Consider the following 20,264-nt stretch of genomic DNA (forward strand, 5'->3'; position numbering starts at 1 on the left):
AGATAGTGTTGTGATGGGTTCGGTCACAGAGACCCCCTTTGGAATGTCACCTGATGTGCTGGAATTACCTCTGAGCCCATTTTCCCTGCCAGCTTGGAACTTCCAGAACCCTGTATTGTTGAGCCAGACTCGCTAGCCACCTGTAAACACAGACCCAGGTCTGGTCCACACCCCCAAAGCTGCAGACTTTAACCAGAAACTGCTCAGCAGGTCACCTATCTCCACCACACAGACACCCAGTTCCCAATGGAATCCAAACCCCAAATATATCCACTTTAGTCTGTATAAAGCGTATACAGGGTAAACTTATGAATTGTCTGCCCTCCATAACACTGATAGTCATATGCACAGCTGTTTGCTCCCCCAGGTATTAATCACTTACTCTGGGTTCATTAATAAACAAAGGTGATTTTATTAAGTATAAAAAGTAGGATTTAAGTTGTTCCAAGTAATAACAGACAGAGCAAAGTAAGTCACCAAACAAAATAAAGCAAAAACACACAAGTCTAAGACTAATACATTAAGAAACTGATTACAGATAACATCTCACCGTCAGAGCTGTTCCAATAAGCTTCTTTCACAGACTAGACTTCTTCCTAGTCTGGGCCCAATCCTTTCCCCTGGTACAGTCCTTGTTAGTTCCAGCAGACATCTTAGGTGTTAACTAGGGATTTTCACATGACTGGAAGCCCCCTTTGTTCTGTTCCACCCCCTTTTATAGCTTTGGCGCAAGGCGGGAATCTTTTGTCTCTCTTGATCCCCACCCCCATTCTAAATGGAAAAGTACCAGATTTAAGATGGATTCCAGTATCGGGTTAGCTTGTACGCTATAATCAAGTCACCTCTCAACCTTCTCATTAATAAACTACACCAGTTGAGCTCTTTAAATCTCTCTCTGTGGCTACATTTACACTGCACTTAGGAAGGTGCTTCCTCAGCTCAGGAGACAGACACACATCCACTGGCTCTGCTTGAGGTAACAAGCTAAAAATAGCCAGGGGTAGCTTGGGTGACAACTCCGGCTAGCCACCCAAGTAAGTATACAGAGGGTTTGTATTTGGGCAGCTAGCCCAATCTGCTGCCTGTGCTACCCCTCGCTACATTGCTATTTTTAGTGTGCTAACTCAAGCAGAGCTAGTGCGTGTCTGTCTCCCCATAGACAGTAGACACATAGCTCACAGGAGACATATCCAGTAAAGCATTTTCTCCAGTTGTTCAAAATTTTTGTGGCTCTTTTCTGTGCTTTCTTCAATTTTTCACCATTGTTTTTAGAATATGAATGCCAGAACTGCACACTGTAGTCCAGTATTGGCCTCGTCAATATCATAGACAGATGGAAAATCATTTTGTCTGAAAATTCATCCTGGAGTCTGTTATTCATTGTTCAGTATTTGATCTCAGAAGCAGAATTTCATACACAGGAACTCTACTGATGTCTAATAGTACAAATACAGCTACTGATTCTACACACACTCACGGAGATGCATAACTTCACTCAAATGAATAGTTCTGTGTAAGCCAATGGGACCACTCGTGCATAAGGTTGCATTTATGCTGAAGGATGTGCAGGATTAGGACCACTTGGATTTAGTGGGGGCATTGATGCCAACTTGGCACAGAATTTTCGTTTTTCCTTGGATTGTTTTTTGCTTTTTTGGGTCTGATAAAGTAATATCAACCATTTGTTGTTATTTGCATTGGAGCTCTTAAACTATAAATAGGAGTGGAAATATCTCTTGCAAATGTCTCAGTTTTGATTTCTGATGTGCAGAAAAGATCATTTAAATTATCTGAATGGCTGAACAAAAAAGTGCAAGACTGAAATTCATGATTATTGGATGGCTTGACTCTGAGCAGTGGTCTGCTCCAATTAACCAGTCAGTCTGTGGACTCTCTTTAAGAGGAATTGTGGGGGAAATAATAATCAATAACTTGCTTCATATATCCTTGTTTAACAAATATGTTTAAAATATACATTACTCATTACAGGCTAATGAGTTACACTATGTGAATGTGGTAGAGAAATTATGCATTCAGCAATCCCAAATGGGGAATTATCTGGCGCAGTACGTTAAAGCTTTTTCATCAAGGTTTGATTTCAGATATGGCTTAGGCCATTGATGATCGCAGTAAATCCGTCAGCCACCATTTAACCAGGGGGCATGGCACAACTATAGTGGAATGATACTGAGTTCAATAATTTCTAAAGTCTGGATCCTGCAGGCTGTTCCACACATGTGTAGCCTTATGCCCATACAGAGCTCCATTGGAGTTGAGGGGGTTTGGGGATTCACCTGCCTGGAGTTCTTTGTAGGATTTGGGCTTAAATCAATGGTAGCACTTTCTTTCTTCCTCCTTCGTCTACTTGACAATCTTGTAAGAAGTCAGATTCACCAGTGCTGGCACAGAAAGATGTAACTGACATCCTTCCCTGCAAAGTATATCCCTGTGCCTCAGGGATGATCCAACAGAGGGCAAGCGCTGTTTTCCACTGTGGAGAGGAGCAGCTTTAGTTTGCAATCAGGACTCTGCCAGTTTCATCCTGAGGAAAACAGCTGAGATGATATGCTGGATTAGCACATCCCCTGGCTTTGTCTTTACCTGGTTATACTTGGGCTGTGCTGGCTACTAGAAGGCCTCCTAAACAGAGAAGGTGGTAATGGTCCTCTTTTGCCACCTCTCCTGATGGACTTTCTCTCCAAGGTGCCTGGATTTCTCCTGGAAAACTTGGTTAAACCTGTCCCTGGGTCTTTAGCTTTCACTCGGAGTGCACATGGACATCTCTATATAGAACATGAAAATTGCACTGGAACTTTCCCTTTCTCCCTGGTCATGTTGTTAATAAGCTCTCACAGATCAATGCCAAAAGCTTTTCTTTCCCTTGTCACTTTCTTCAGCAGTCTCATTTGAGCCTGATGCCATGTCAGCTTTTAATAGCTCTAATTGTCTAACTATGGTATGAGGTGTGGGATAAACAAAGCCTTTCTAACACTTCACTCGCTATGCCATCAATCCCCAGGAAAATGTCTCTCTGTCTCAGGGATGTCCTTCAGCTTCTTTCATGAATGTTAAGGCCAATAATTTATTTAGGCCTTCAGCAATGTCAACCTCATCTGTCACTATTAGTACATTCATGCCCCTTAATGACCCAGTTGACTTTTTCTCTGTCCGTTTGCTTTTTTTCTTGAGTTCCTCATGTGCTTCCTATGTGTATCTTTAGTCTTGGCAGAATTTTTTTTTTAAATAAAGGTGACAGTTAGTATCGACTTAAATTTTGAACTTTCACCCAATTTTATTGTTTTTTAATACATTTTCAGTTTCCCAGCATGATGTCGGTGACATTGGATCTCTGCATGCACAAGGCCTGGGAAGGCTGCAATCCTGGCAGGGCAGAGCAGAGCAGAGACCCCTAGCCAGGGAGGGGGATGAGCTCCCATCTGTCAGGGAAGCTATCTTACTGCTGTACAACTCCTGCTCAGGGTCGCCCCCTTATGCTCCCAGCTGGTGAGTGGGTGAATGGAGCTGAGACAGAGGAGCGTCAGAGAGCTCCTTGCATAGCCAGGGGCCCGGAAACTGGAACCCTGCAGGCACAAGGGGCAGGGGAGGCTGCGCTCGTCTACTGCTATCCATGGATTTTTTGTTGTTGATTTCTATGCATCAGGTGAAATCAACATTTACTGCTGACTGACAATTTAAATTGAATCCTGCCAAGCCTATTTATCTTTATTCACTTTGAAACATATTTTCTATTTTCACTTTTTTTTATGAATGTTCCTCTATTCCTCGGATGGCCAACTAGCGTTGATCAATATTGGCATTAACTAACTTTATTATCTTTACTATACTTCAGTGCCTAAAGAGTAAGATTGCTGGAATCAAGCTACCAGCTATGCCACTGGACCTAGGAAATTTTTTTTCTTCTTGAGCTATTCCCATATAACCATAGCTGTTTTTTTAAAACATTCACTAAATATTTACTTTGCAGAGTTGCCTATGTAAAATAACTATTATTTGCATCTTAAAAAGAACAAAGCTAAGATTGGTGCTCTGCTTGGCTAGGTGCTGTAAAGGTAAAAGACAATCGGTGTCCCAAAAAGCTTACAGCTGGAGCTGGTCAGGAACTGAAATGTTTTTTCTTGGGAAAGGATCAGTTTCAGTGAGCTTCTTGACTTGAAAAAAGTCTGAAGGTTTTTGAAATTGTCAAAATGTTTCATTTTGATACTTTCAAAGCAAAAATAAATTCAGTTTTCTGGTGTGAAACAACTTTTCACTTTGAAATGTAAGTTAGTTATAATTATTTATTATTAATTATTATTATTAATAAATAATAATAATGCAGGTCAGAATCAAAACAAAATGTTTTGTTTAACCTAAACCAGAATATTTTTGGGGGGGATTTTCAGGTTGAGAAAGCTTTTGACTTTTCCTCCTGATTTGAGGTGGGAAAACTTTTGAAATACAAGAAAACCATTTCCTGTGCAGGTCTACTTACAAGCTAAATAGAAAAGACAAAGGATGAAGTATTATTCCCATTTTACATATGGGGAACTGAGGTACAGAAAGATCTACTGACCTGCTGGAGGACACAGAGGGTGCATTTATATTGCAAAACCCCCTCACAGCAGAGTGTCTCAAAGCCTGGGCCAACTGACTCAGGCTTGCAAGGCTAAAAATAGCAGTGCAGATGTTCCAACTTCAGCTGGAGTCTGGGCTTTGAGACCTGGGGAGGGGGTGGGTCTCCGAGCCCAAGCTCCAGCCCAAGCGCAAATGCCTATGCTGTTATTTTGACTCTGTAGCATGAGCCTGAGTTAGTTGACCCCAGCTCTGAGACTCACTGCCGTGGTTTGTTTTTTGCATGGTAAACGTACCCATAGCGAGTCTGTGGCTGAGCTGGTCAAAGAACCCGGATCTTCCGAGATTCAGTCTTGTGCTTTAGCTGTAGGACTGTCTTGTCAGAAACAAAAAGAAAAGGAGTACTTGTGGCACCTTAGAGACCAACCAATTTATTTGAGCATGAGCTTTCGTGAGCCACAGCTCACTTGGCTCACGAAAGCTCATGCTCAAATAAATTGGTTAGTCTCTAAGGTGCCACAAGTACTCCTTTTCTTTTTGCGAAAACAGACTAACACGGCTGTTACTCTGAAACTTGTCAGAAACAGCATTACTTGGCATCTCTATGCAGTTTCAGGAGAGAGGTCAATAACTGAATGATCATGGAAACTGACCTACTCTTTCACCCCTAGAAGTGGCCTTTCCAGAGCAGGCTTGAGTTGGGCTAATGGGATAGTACAAGAAGAAGTTTCTGCTGACAGTGCTGTATCCTACTGTATGGAGAAACAGAGAACTTGAGTCTTCAGGGCTGCCTATCTGCCACACTTTCACTTAGGAAAAGGCTCATTCTGTTTCCCCACCCCCCTTTGTCTCTTTGCTTTTGTTGGCTAGAAGTAGGTAAAAAATAACTCTACATGGATGTTGTTTCAAAAAATTTGGAGAGTTTTGAATTTTTATTCTAGATTTTTTTTTCTTTTTGTAGAGAGTGATTGTAAAATCAATAGCTTTTTTTTTTTTTTTTTTTACCCTAACAAATGGTTGAGTTTGAAAATGAGTTGGGTTCTGGGCTTTCACATTGCAAAATGATTTAAGTGTATTGGATTTCTTTTCATGTTTAAAAAGAAACTTCAAATCCTTCCAACCGATAAACTATAAAAGTTATAGCGCTGCAATAAATTTAAATTGTTCTACCCAACATCAGTCCAGACACTAGATGCTGGTTTCAATAAAATTAGTTTTAGTTTTTTTGAAGCAGAGTATTGCAGCTGGTTTGACAGATGAGAGGCTCCTGTTCTGGTGGACACAATGAGAGTGCTGACAGACCTGACTTGAAATAAGAGTCACTGTGGTCTGAATCAATTTCAGTTCTCAAATATGGGGAAGAGGGCAAAAAGTTAATCCTGGCTTCCCTACCTTCAGTGTGTCTGAATGCCTGTAACAGGAGGCTGGGCTTGTCTGAAATGCTCCATCCTGATAGCAGGTGTTGCTCCTATTGCAAAAGGGACATGTGGATTCTGCAGATACATGGGTGGCTTGTTAGCCTAATTGGTATAAGGGAGGTAGGAGTGGCTCTTTGGAGAGAAAGATGAGCTGTCCTGAAATAAGAATTCCAGCAGCAGTCCCTGAGGCTGGGAAGAAGGCTTCAGCTGAATTTTATATTGTTATTAATAAAGCCAAAACCCCAACAAGAAGCTGAGATTTTTGTCTCTTCACATGAATTCTGATTTAGAGCAGGTTTGGAAAGGCTCCTGCTCACAGTTTTCCTGCTCCTCTCATCTTTTGTTTCTTATTGATTTAAAGTTCCGTGTTCTGCAGCTAACCCCAATATTCCAGCAAAATTGCTGTCTGCCTCTTTCACTAGCTGCCAGGGGACAGCTTGGCAGTTTCAGGTGCGTGCCCTTGAGTAGCTGCTCTCCTCAACATCCAGTGGGCTCAGACTGGTAAGTGTTGGGTGGTTAAACATTGGGCTAGCAGTTCTTGTACCTCATGGGGCTTGTTCCTCATCTGTTGCTGCTCTCTAGGAGAACAGAAGCTGTGAGTGCTGCAGAAGTAGGGTTAGCTCTTTGGAGGGAGTAAATGTCTCCTGACTTAAAAATTTCTCTGTCAGGTAACGGATTGGTAATGGCCCTTAAGGATTCTGAGTGGAGGTACGTCCATTCTTTGGCAAGAATTTTGATGACCGTGATTTGGATGGAATGGTTTGCAAGGGGGGGGGGGTTTCAGAGTTTCAGAAGGGAGGGATGATGTAGGAGACTTGCTCTCTTCCTCACTATGAGTTAGCAGATACCATTTATGGAAACAGACTAGCTGGGGGCATTTAGGTATACATTGCTGTTATTCTGTGTGATTTCTATTCTGACCAGTATACTTGCTATAGTTCTGGCTTTGCCTGGTAGCTTGTTACTGCCCAGTTCTGACTCAAAAGCACAACACAGATTATGTACATTGTGCATTTCAATTCCTCACTTAAGTATCTATGGCAAAACCACCCATGCTATCTTCTGGAGTTCTTAAAAATGAATTACTGCTGCTTTCCTAGCTAGTAATTAAAATATAAGAGCCCAAGCTATCTGTGGACTGAAAGAGAGGTGGTCATCTTACTTCCTGTTTCATATTCCTTTCTTTCTGGTTTCTTTATCCCTGCAGAAATGTGGTTTTTCCTCCACGATGCAGTCAGTCCGTTTGCTTAGTGATAACAAACATTGGTACCATGTACAATGTCTGTATGTATAGGTGTTAATATATGAACTCTCCGATGCAATATTTTATTTTTCCAAAGCAATTCTTACCCCTTCATTCTGTGGATTTGATTGATGATGATTTGCATTACAGTAATCCCTAAAAGATTACATCCTAAATAGATGGGATGGGCAAAGATGAGTTGGAAGAGGCAATGGAGGCATAGTGAAATGACTTGCCCAAGGTCACATAAAAGAATAGCTGCACAGGTGGCAACAGAACCCGCCATCTGTTTCCTGGTCCAGTGCCTATCCATTAGCCCCCATAAGCCCTGTCATGTCTTGACTAGTTTCTGAAGACGATAGCTAGTGATATTTTTATCTGTGACCTGTTCTTCTGAAAGGATAAACATCTTAAACCATTTGCATGGATTTTGGTAAATTCAGTGACTCCTCTGTGCTTCTATGTTTGAACTGAATCCAACATTGTGTCAGCAAAGTGTAAAGGACTTTATCCTTATTGATTTAGACAAATTGCTCTTGGGATGAACTACTTGATGCTTTTATTAATAGTAAATCCAAAATGGTTACCAATTACATTCATCCTAAAGAATTTTTAGGACAAAGGAACAAATCTTGGAACAGTCCATTCTTTAAGCAATGTATAGTTAATGTTACTCTAACATATGAGGATAACTCATGGAACTGGCACTCCATTTATTTCTATACAAATAGAAGCTTTAAGTCTTTATCTGGATAACTGAGACAAAGAAGTCATTCATACTCTTTCAGTAAGATCCCTATTTCCTCCATCTTCCAGAACGAGTTTATCAAGTTTATGCTTCAGTGACTGTTAAACTTGTTTCTACTGGGAAACAGATGAATAGATTTCAAATTTCTTCTGTGATATGCTCAGTTCTTTGTCATAAAATTACTGTAATATCTCATGCCATCTGTCATATTCCCTTACCACAGCAGGAATCCTCTTCAGCTATAATGTTGCAAAGTTGAATTTAACTCTTTAAAACTGTTAGCATGCGAGTCACTGGGCCTCTTGCTATTCAGCCAAAGTGCCCTGTTAAGGAGGGATGAGCACATGGGTACAAGATTTTAAAAAGGGAAGCAACAATATGTCTGACAACAACAATTTAATAACGATCAGTGATCTATTCTTGGTCAGTGCTGTGCTTTTACTATTAGAATGTCTTTGACCACAATCAAAGGATCGTGTCCTTGGGAGCTAAAGCTCCTGTTTCTGCATTGCTCATCTTTTCTCTTCAGGGCTGTTAGCACCTGCAATCACCTTTTGAAAATAATATTCATGTGGTGGATGAAAGTTGAATAATAGAACCAAATGTGTGCAAAATATGCATGTTGCATAGTAATGGTACAAACAGGCTAGTGACTGCTTAAAAGAAGCTGGCATCTTGACAAGTCATTGGGTACCACAGCTGCACTTCAGCAAGCTACATCAATGCCTTGTACGAGATAAAAAACTGTCAAAATGTTGTACAAGGAGATGCCTCAGAAAATGTCTCAGAATTTCACTCCAACTTTCCTGTGTACTGTGTGGTGTAACTTCATTTGAGTGAGAGATGTAAAACCTAGGGCTTTAAGGAACCCCTGGAACTTTCTGAAGAAGCTTGGGTGTTGACCCTGCTGCCCTGGCCAAATTCCAGCTTGAGTAATTATAGTCATCCTTCCTAAATACCCTCTGCAGAGCTCTTTGCCAAAAGTGTCCACTTCTGTTGTACATAAGTCTGTAATACTGCTGGTACTGATTTAATGGGTGCAATGATCTCTGCAGTTGCATAGACCCAACTCCTGCAGAGCTTAGCCCATGTATATATCTCTATGCACTGTTAGTCCTAATTGAAGTCAGAGGATCTATTAAGAGTGTATAAAGTGAAGGACATGCATAAGTTGCTGTGTCTGGTTTTTTGTTGTTTGTTTTGTTTTTTGCAGGACCGAGGTCCAAGTTTGTAATTCTGTAAAGCACCTTGTTGCCTGTGAAACTAACAATAATAATGGCAAAATGTTATTTAAGACTTGCATTTCTGATAAATTTTTAAAAGACTGAGTGAGGTTGAAACAATAAGGCTTCTTAATAGCTGCGGAATACAAAGAATTAAATGTTCTGGGAGATGCTGTCTTTCATTTGACCAAACGGAATTTCACCCTCAAAACCAGAAGATAGTGAAGTGAGTGCAGTTGTACAACAACTGTTGTATCAACAAACATTGTGTTTTAAATTAATTGTATCATTCCTACCTGGTACTGGCCTAACTTTGGTTTCATTTAGGCCTTTATATTTTAACACATTGAGTATCTTTTGTGGGATTTGAAATAACTGTACTCTGAGTGCTTTAAGTCACAGGAGGAGAAATGGAGATCAGTTGCATAAGTAACAGCAGATGAATGCTTAATAAACTTGTAGACTCATAACAGTGGGGAAATAATTCCACAGGCAATTGTTCTGTTTTCATTAACTAATGAGATACTCATCAATATTCACTATCTATTCTGCAGGGGCTAATCACAGCATAGCAGGGTTACTGTTTACTACACTAAAAGTAGCCTGTGAGTCACTCATTTGCCATTTGTATCTATCTGCTTTTTTAAGTAAACTGCTTGGCTAATACAGATTGTTTTCTTAAAATTTTGTATGTTTGAACAAAATCATCATCATTTTGCAGGATCAAATTTTACAGGATCAGGGCCTTGTACACAAGAATTTTGAGCTCCGCACACAGAAATTAGTGAGATCAAAGTCTTTACCTTGGAGTCTAGAATAGACTCTAAAGTGCTGGTGACAAAGGTGAACTTTTCATCTTCCTTGCTTCAAATCAAGTTAGAAGGAGAACTTTCTGATTGAAGCAGTCTTTAAAGTTAATTTTTGTGCACCTGGGCTTTTAGCACTTTTAGAAATAGGGCCACTTATTAGTCTACATTTTAGGCTCCCAATTTCTATAATCTTGGCTATACAATACTTTTTGCTCCTACAAAAATGTCCTTTGGTCTGGATCCAAAGCACTCCATTTTACTACAGCATTCTGAGTCATTAGCGTAGTATTTTAACAAGGATGGATAGATCTGATGAAACATGTTCAAGGGACAGCCATTTTGGTTATCCTGTGGCTTCCAATGATATTGGTATTTAATCAAGTAAAGATTTAATTTCAGCTCACAGGAGTGAGTTAAGAATGCAGAGAGAGTATGAAGAGCTGTTTTAATAATAAATTGGAGGGGAATGTTCACAATTCTTTAATCGTGTTTTTTTTTTCCCACAGGAAATGTTTAAGAGGGCCCAGCAGGCTTCTGCACTCTGTCTCATTACAATTGGCAAAGCATGAATTTATGTATTCAAAGCTGCATGTGGCAAAATATGTGCTAGGGTTTATGAAAATCCTCCATTAGCTTGTTCACATTTTCCATCACCATTAAAATGTCAGCTGGGGTAACTAATACGTGGTAATATACTTGATAAATCTCACCTGCTTTTATTCTTTACCTAGTTCAGTAATAATTCAGTGGCTCAGATTGCTTCATAACTTAAATATAGTTAGTTATGCTGCCTTTAAAAAACCCAAACTACTAGCTGTAATTCCAATTTCAAATCTAATTCAGTTATTTGAGATGACATACCAGAATTTAAGCAGCTCCCTTTCTGAACTGCTGAGATTCATCATCTGAAAACCCTCAAATTAAACCAACTTTAATTTACTGTTGTCCATAGATGGATTTATTTCTTGTTTGTTAACAATTGTGGAATCTTCTCTGAGCTGGCCTATGGGCTTGCATGGGGAAATAAGAGGGTTGTAAGGTTCTCTCTTACAACTGTGTACAGACTACCTGGGGGAGAAAGGTAGAGAACCGCTATCTTAGAGCGACTACTTCGTTGCAACTCAAGTGAGTCGGTGCAGGAATGGTCAAAGACTTTCCTCTAGCTAGCACAGCTGAACCAGCATGGTGGGGGCCCTGTTCCAGGAAGAAGGGTTAGTGCCCCTCACTCTCTCCCATGGAACAAGAGGAATCTAGGGAAAAAACGGAGTGTTTCATGTATCTCATGCTGGGTAATTACATGAGGACTCCAATTTCTAAAGCTAAATTGGCTCTTTATTAAGAGTCGTAATTACAGAGGTGCTACAACTGCAGCTAGCATTCTAGCCATATACACACAGACTGACTTCCTGCTTGCAACACTTCCCACCTGCAACCAGTGCTCCTCCCTCTAAGTTTAGTGTAGCAACATGCACTGTATGTCTACACAAGCACCATACATCTACATAAAAGCTGGGAGCATGCCTCCCAGTCTGGGAAGACAGAGGAGCTAGTGTGTGCAAAATAGCAGTGTAGATGTTTGTGGTGCAAGCTGAGTATAAAAACACCTGACCCTCTGGGCCTGTACTCAGGTGTCTAGCCTGTGCTGCAACATCCATGCTTCTATTTCTAATGCAACAGTTTGAGCAGAGCTAGCACCTGTCTGTCTGTGTACCTGCACTGTCACTTTCTCACAGTTCTTTGCAAGATGCCAATCTAGCGCTATGTACCTGTAGCTATGCAACTCTTCTTATGCCCTGCCTCCCGCAATGAGAGGAGACTGTGATGCATCACAGGTGATGTAGTCTCACCAGAAATTCTGGTCTAGAGAAGAACTGGAAGCATGCACTACCAAATTACAGTTCTCCGAAGGTTCTGTCAGTGTTTCTGAATTCAATCTTTTTGGCAAAAAAAGTATCTGGTCCATGGAATTTTCCACACACTTTGGGGGCAGAAAACCCAGCTTCAGAATGGATCTAACTGCTCCAGTGTTACTCAGCACTTTGTAGTGCAGAGGTACCCTGAGCGTCAATTGACTTGTAAGACCAGGCCCAGGGTTTGTACCCGAATTTGGAGCATATAAAGAAGAATTTTATAAAGCGTTGGTTGCAGTTTTGAAATATTGGGTCAGATCCTCAGCAGGTATAAACTGGCATAACTTCTTTGACTTACACCTATTGGGTCCATTACCCTTTACGTGGTATTGCCAACCTCAGGAGATTTAAATTTTTTAAAAATAATTCTATATTGTGGGTTTTCGTTTGTGTTTTATTTCTTTGTCTAGCTTGTCTTTCAGTGTTTAAATTCCCCCCTGCCCATACCCAGAATGTGTGTGTGTTTGTGTAACAATTAGTGTTGCCTACTCTTCCAAATTTATTGGGTGAGGTGATTCTGGCTCCTGCTGCAGGTGTTCTCACCACCACTACACTTTTCCATCCCCTGTCTAGGAATTATCCTGTCCCCAACCTATCCCCACACCTCACCTCTGTTCCTCCTCGGGCTCTTCACCCCTCTCTCCCAGGCCTGGAGGAGCTGCAGCAGGGTCCCCTTAACCCTTCCAGGGTGGGGGGGGGGGAAGCTCCAGGAGCTCTTCACTCCCCTCTGCCTCCTCTTAGGGCAGATGCTTGGGGGAAGGAGGTTGGGAGGAGGAGCAGATGCACTACCCTGTCTCTGTGTCTCACAGGAGGAGGAGGGAGCAGAGCTGTGCTGGGCTCTTTGCTTCCTCATTTCCCCCATACCCCACTGTCCTCTGCTGTGAGAACAGCAAACAGAAGACTAAGACTTTTTCTGGTTTCTAGCTGGAGTTTCTCGTGTCCTCTCAAGATGAGCTTGCGCACTGTTTGAAAGCCTGTCACTTGGGGAAAGAATTGCAAGAGTTGGTCATATTGTTTACACAATAATAAGTGAAGAAACCAGATGGGCAAGGCAAGCCAAATAATGTTCACTAAGTATACAAAGCATGTGGCCTATTTACATATCCACATAGCTAGTCTGGGTGTTGCTAAAACCTAGAACACAGTGCGTGAGACTAGAGGGCTTGAAAACTATTAATTGGCATACTACCCAATTCCTATACACTACCTTTCCAAGTGAAGCACTGGACCATGGCCTGTAAGCTCCTGGGTGCAGGAACTGCTCTTTTTTGTGGCTAAGAGAGCCTCATGCGTTGGGACAAGGCTTAAAAGAGTTGTCAGAGTAACATTATTTATTTAAAATAGTAGAACCCCATTTTCTGACTGACAATATGGTGACAGGAACTTGCATAGATCACTTCTGGCTGTCCAGAAACATCCAAGCCTTATGTCACTATCATATGCAGGATAAGAAACCAAAAGTACTCCAAGTACTGTTTCTTCTCCCAACAGTCTGGCTTCATTTTTCACATGGATCTCTTTAATACATTAGTTTGTTTAATCTCTGATACCGTTAAGAATGCTGTAACTGGGACAGTGCTGGGGCTTTGAAATTCCACTAAGAGAGTCACTTAATTTCCTAGTTGTTGCTTGTTCTACTTTAGCTGAAACTTCTAATTGCTCATAATTTGGAGGGAAAAAAAGTCTATAATCGTATGATCTTTTAAAAATTGCAGAAGACAAGTTTCTGCAGGTGGGCATCTTTACTTTCCTTTTCTATCCCAAAGCAATCACCCTTTTTAAACAGGAGAGAGAAACTGAGTCTGTTACACCTTCCACTTTTCAAGAACACCTTCCACTACTTGAGCCTTAGTAACAATTTGGATGAAAGAGATTAAAGTGCAAATGTTCATTCTAGTAAGTGAGAAGTGGACTTTCAAAGAGACCCACAATAAAGGGGGTGGTGAAGAGATTTCCATGGGAATGTAAAGAGTGTCATCTTTATATTTTGACAAACATGAGTGATAGCTAATTACAGTGTGATGCAGGGCATTTTGCTCTAACAAGCCACATTGTTTACAACATTGAATCGGGATATTTTTGGAATATGTGTCTGTGTACCTGGGCTCTGATGTGCCAGGTGATATGCAGACTTTTGAGAAGGGATGTTACTTGGTCTACAGAGCTTACTTTTGGGGGTGGGGTTTGTGTGTACACACCTATGTAATGTTGCGAGCATATATATATATATATATATAATTTTTGACACAACCAGCAGGGAATGCACAAAGACTGTCCAGTGCTGACCCCACTAGCCTTATTCTTTTTGTGGATCATTTACCTATTTTAAAAAATCTGGGTACAGAATTTGGGTACTGTCAGTTGCATTGTACATTATAATTTATCTACCCCATCTCTTCATAAGACAAGGGCAAAAAATTCTGTGTGGTCTCCCTTCATGCACTCAACAGTGCACTCTGTCAGAAACAAATAGGAATATGGAGAGAGGGCTCTACTGGTTCAAGGTGTGGCCATGTCCTTGACCTTCCTATGATTGTATTGTCATTGGTCACATGTTGGGAGGAAGGCTGCATCCTACTCCCCCAGGAACAAAAGTGAGGAGAATTTCAGAACCTGTTGCTACATCTATTTTGTCTGTGCCATCTTGCCATGTGCAGGCAGGAAGTCTGAGGCACTCTTTACTAGGATGCTTCTGCTCCCTACACAGCAGCTTGGCTTGTGCTTCATATGAAACACTTTTGTCCCAGGAATTTAAAATTGGTAATGGAAACATCCTACAATGATGCTCTGAAAGTATATGTGCCAAAGTATTAGGTTCTATATGGAACTAATTTAGAAAGGGACAGGTTTTATTTAGTGTCTGGGGAAAAATGACATACACAAATATATTTCTTGAGCTTAACTTCTCTCTTGGAAAGGCTTTCAGATGATTGAGATGAAAGATACAAGTGCTTCTATAGCAGCAGAAGAAAAAGGGATAAAAATATAGTAGTCGCTAGGTATCTTTTAAGGATGAGACTTTGCTTCTTGCATATTGTGCTTGTAGGTTAGTCCTGTGCTTGTTTTCCTCAGAGTTTTGTAAGTTGCTCTTGATATACGAACTCTAGTGTCTGAACATTGTCTGTTTAAAATATCACACTGCCAACAAATAGAAAGCTACAAGTGCTCTAGGGTGCAGAATCTCTTCAGGTGAACACCTGCTGCAAAGACCACATGGGAAGTTGTTAATACTTATGTAAACACTGGTGACATGTTGCCACAGCTATTTAAATAGCTGTGCTGTCTCTGGGAACATAGGACTGCCACTCTAAGGTATTACCAAGAAGATGCACAATCTGTAGGAAAAAATATTGCTGAAGCTATTACTTAAAACTGCAAATGCACAAAGTATTTACGTCTGCATTTACGCTCTGCCTTCGTGTGAGGGTTATAGTGGATCACAAAATTAAACATGAGCCCAAAAGGCTAATATAGAATCATAGACTTTAAGGTCAGAAGGGACCATTATGATCATCTAGTCTGACCTCCTGCACAATGCAGGCCACGGGTACATTAACAGGGTTCTTGTATGAAAGATGGGAAGTAATTGACCTGCTCTACTTGGCACTGGTGAGGCCTCACCTGGAATATTGTGTCCAGTTCTGGGTGCCACACTTTAGGAAAGATGTGGACAAACTGGAGAGAGTCCAGAGGAGAGCAGCAAAAATGGAAGGCGGGGGGGAAAGGGCTATCAAGTGAATAAAAAAATTAATTGTGTGAATAAAAAAATAATAGAATACCATTTATTTAAATATTTTTGGGTGTTTTCTACATTTTTCAAATATATTTTCTATTACAATACAGAATACAAAGTATACAGTGCTCACTTATATTTTTGATTATAAATTTGCACCGTAAAATAACAAAAATAGGTGAATTGAAAAATACTAACAAAAATACTGTAATGCAATCTCTTTATCCTGAAAGTTGAACTTATAAATGTAGAATTATGTACAAAAACCCCTGTATTCAAAAACAATGTAAAACTTTACAACCTACAAGTCCAATCAGTCCTACTTCTTGTTCAGCCAGTCACTCAGACAAACAAGTTTGTTTACATTTGCAGAAGATAATGCTTTCCGCTTCTTGTTTACAGTGTCACCTGAAAGTGAGAACAGGCATTTGCATGACACTGTTGTAGCTGGCATCACAAGATATTTACGTGCCAGAGGTGCTAAAGAATCATATGTCCCTTGATGTTTCAACCAGCATTCCAGAGGACATGCATCCATGCTGATGATAGGTTCTGCTCGATAACGATCCAAAGCAGCGCAGACCAACGCATGTTCTTTTTCATCATCTGAGTCAGATGCCACCAGCAGAATGCTGATTTCTTTTTTATTGGTTTGGGTTTTGTAGTTTCCACATCAGAGTGTTCTTTTAAGACTTCTGAAAGCATGCTCCACACCTCATCCCTCTCAGATTTTGGAAGGCACTTCAAATTCTTAAATCTTGGGTTAGTACTGTAGCTATCTTTAGAAATTTCACATTGGTACCTTCTTTGCATTTTGTCAAATTTGCAGTGAAAGTGTTCTTAAAATGAACAACACGTGCTGCGTCATCATCCGAGACTGCTATAACGTGAAATATATGTCAGAATGCAGGTAAAACAGAGCAGGAGACGTACAATTTTCTCCCAAAGAGTTCAGTCACAAATTTTAATTAATGCATTTTTTTTTTAACGAGTGTCATCAGCATGAAAGCATATCCTTTGGAACAATGACCGAAGCATGAAGAGGCATATGAATCTTGTGATGCCAGCTACAGCAGTGCCTTGCAAACACCTGTTCTCACTTTCAGGTGACATTGTAATTAACAAGTGGGCAGCATTCTCTCTCATAAATGTAAACCAACCTGTTTTGTCTTAGCCATTGGCTGAACAAGAAGAACCACTGAATGGACTTGTAGACTCTAAAGTTTTTTACATTGTTTTGTTTTTTTTGAGTGCAGTTATGTAAAATTCATTTGTAAGTTGCACTCTCACAATAGAGATTGCACTACAGTACTTGTATGAGGTGAATTGAAAAATACTATTTCTTTTGTTTATCATTTTCACAGTGCAAATAGTTGTAATAAAAATAATATAAAGTGAGCACTGTACACTTTGTATTCTGTGTTGCAATTGAAATCGATCTATTGGGAAAATGTAGAAACATCCAAAATATTTAGTACATTTCAATTGGTATTCTATTGTTTAACAGTGTGATTTATCGCGATTAATTTTTTTTGAGTTAATTGTGATTGACAGCCCTAGAAAAAAGGTTTAGAAAACCTGACCCGAGGCATGCTTTTTTAAAAAAAACAAAAAAACCCCCACAAACCTGACCATGTTTAGCCTTTAGAAGTTTTCAGATATGTCAAAGCAGGGTTCTCAAACTGGAGGTCAGGACCCCTTAGGGGGTGGTGAGGTTATTACATGCGGGGTTGCGAGCTGTCAGCCTCCACCCCAAACCCTGCTTTGCCTCCAGCATTTATAATGGTGTTTAAATATATAAACAAGTATTTTTAATTTATAAGGGGGGGGTTTCACTCAGAGGCTTGCACTCAGAGGGGTCACCAGTACAATAGTTTAGAATAGCCTTTAACACAGTGGTTCTCAAAGAAATCAGTCATCAGTTGTTTTCCAGGTTGAAGGTAGGACAAGTAGTAATGGGGCTTGAATCGAAGCAAGGGAGATTTAGGTTAGATATTGGGGAAACCTTTCTAACTATAAGGGTAGTTAAGCTCTGGAATAGGTTTCAAGGGAGGTTGTGGAATCCCCAACACTGGAGGTTTTTTAAAAACAAGTTGGACAAACACCTGTTGGGGATGATTTAGGTTTACTTGGTCTGCCTCTGTGTATGGGGCTGAACTTGATGACTTCTCTAGGTCCCTTCCAGCCCTGCATTTCTATGATTCTGTGATTATTCAAAAAGTGTTTTGGGGCAATGGAGAAACTTCAGATGTGTCAACCCCTCAGACAGGAGGGGGAAGTGTGAGGTTATTTTTTGCTGCAATCATTTCAAAGTGTCATTTGCTGAAACAGCAGATAGCAAGTGCAAGTAGGTGATGGTGTTAAAATTTATTAGATCTGCTGAATATTGTTAGCTTCAAATTTACGTTGTCGTGACATACAGCATGACACATGTTAACAAGATGTTGCACAGTCACATTACTGCTAAACTTAAATGCAAGGCTTCTCTTGCAATAGATTCTTAATGTGTCTTAACAGGAGAGTTTAAGTACTGTGATTGTTAGTAGTAAAATGGTTCAAGACAGGAAGGTCCAGGTAAAGATATTTACCTTAAAAAGAATAATAAGTTAAAATAGCTTTGTTGCTCTTTGTCATTTGAAGTGTGATAATGCCTGGAGGCCTCTATCAGGATCGGGGCCCCACTGTGCTAGGTGCTCTGCCAGTATAAAGATGGTGTGGTGGGGTGTATTAACCCTTTCAATTCCAGTGAGGAGTTTAAGGGGATCCAAGAAAGCCCAATTAGCCCATTCTGTGGCACCTGAAGGGGGAGACGGGTAATTAAGGATTTAGATCCAGCAAGGGAGAATCAGATGAGGTGGTAAGAACTGCAGGGTACTGGTGAGAAGTAGTTAGGAGTCTCCTCTTTCTGGGAAAGGCATTACAGAGAGTCCTGCAGGATGGTGCTTGTACCCTGGGACTATCCCTGGAGGGAGAGCATAACTAGAGAAGGAAACTCCTAAATCAGGCCTGTGGGAAGACTTCAGAGAAGAAGCCGGGGGGGGGGGGGAGGGGTTTGAGCAGTGAACTTAATCTAAAACTTTTTAGAAAGAAACTTCAGGGGCAAATGTAAAGACCTTTAGGAGCAATCCTGACTAAAACCCCTTATCCAGCAAATCTTTTAAATATGGGGGGTGGTGGTGGGGGGGGGGGGTGAGTGCATGCGCAGTTATTAGTACTACTTGCAAACTTTGCTGGATTGGAGCCTTAATGCAGCAAAGCTTACAATGATTTCCTTGTCAGTCATCTATTATTTTGAAACTTCAGAAGCGTTTTCCTGTTGAAAGGGGAAGTCCCTGCAAATGATAGACTACTTATTTACATCAAGCAGTGTGTTCCACTCCTACAACATGAAAGACGGGGGGGAATCCCCACTTCATTCTCTTTCTGTGACAATGTGCTGATTTCATTGATCCTCAAACAACTGTCCTATTTTGAAGTCCTCTTGTAATAACTTCAGATATTTGGTTCCTGCCATTTCAGGTTGGGAGCTGTAGAAGCTTTGGCTAAGATAACAAATTAGTGCAAGAGGAAGCTTTCTGAAGGATGTGGCTCTGTGTGTGTAAAACTACTTGAGTCTTGGCTAAAGGGACAGATTAATCTGTTTCATGCTCTTTCTCCTGTGTGTTTTAGATATCCAACTAGATTGATACCATGATAAAGAGGAAAGACATAATGGCATGATAAAAGTAATTGGGCATGGGGTGAAGCGGCAAGTTTGGGCAGCTGGGTAGCGGATTGTTGGGGCTTTTGATATCTGGAGAAGTTTGAGAGGCAGTCTAGGATTGGGGGAAATCCTATTAATCATCCAGTTGTACTAAAATTATAAGCAATGAAATATTTAATGTTGACATTGAAATTGTCATCTTTAGGCTTTAGCGTTAATAGCTATTGAAATGAAATGAATGGGGCAACTCCTGACTCTAGGAGAGATTGTTTCAGGAAGTACCATCTGTATTGATTTATACTGTTTGCATTTTAAAGGTTATTCTTACAAGGCTGCTTTGATGGATATTTTAAATGAGACTAGAGTCTAGAGTGAGCAAAGGCGGATTTCATGGCAAATTCTGTAGCTTCAGAATCAAAGTTAAAGGGCCTGGATGTTCAAAGCCTTAGAGTATTTGACTTGAAGAAATTCTGAAAGGAGAAGATTGATTTCTCTTCCATTGCATTTGCTGATTATGTTTAGTAATTATGAAAAACATTTGCACAGGCTTCGAGTCCTGTTGAGGGGTTACTCCTTGTGTAGTTAAAATGCTTATGCTGCGTTCCCAGTTTAGAAGGAGGATGTGACATTACACCCCATATTCTTCATAGGAAGATTATGATATGTATATGGCATAACTAAGATGTTTATGCAAGATGGGTAATATGAGATCATTGGAAAGGTTATGATTTACTAAATGATTATTTTATTTGTATACATGTATCATTTCTGTATCTGAAGTTAGAAATATTGATAATAATTACAACTGTTTTCACCTGGGGAACATCCAGCAGACTGTATGCAAACAGCCAGGATGGGCCATTAGGAAGAACAATAGGACTTTGAAGATATTAATCTCCCTCCTT

This window comes from Natator depressus, chromosome 12 (assembly GCF_965152275.1).
Source record: "Natator depressus isolate rNatDep1 chromosome 12, rNatDep2.hap1, whole genome shotgun sequence".
Classification (NCBI taxonomy): Eukaryota; Metazoa; Chordata; order Testudines; family Cheloniidae; genus Natator; species Natator depressus.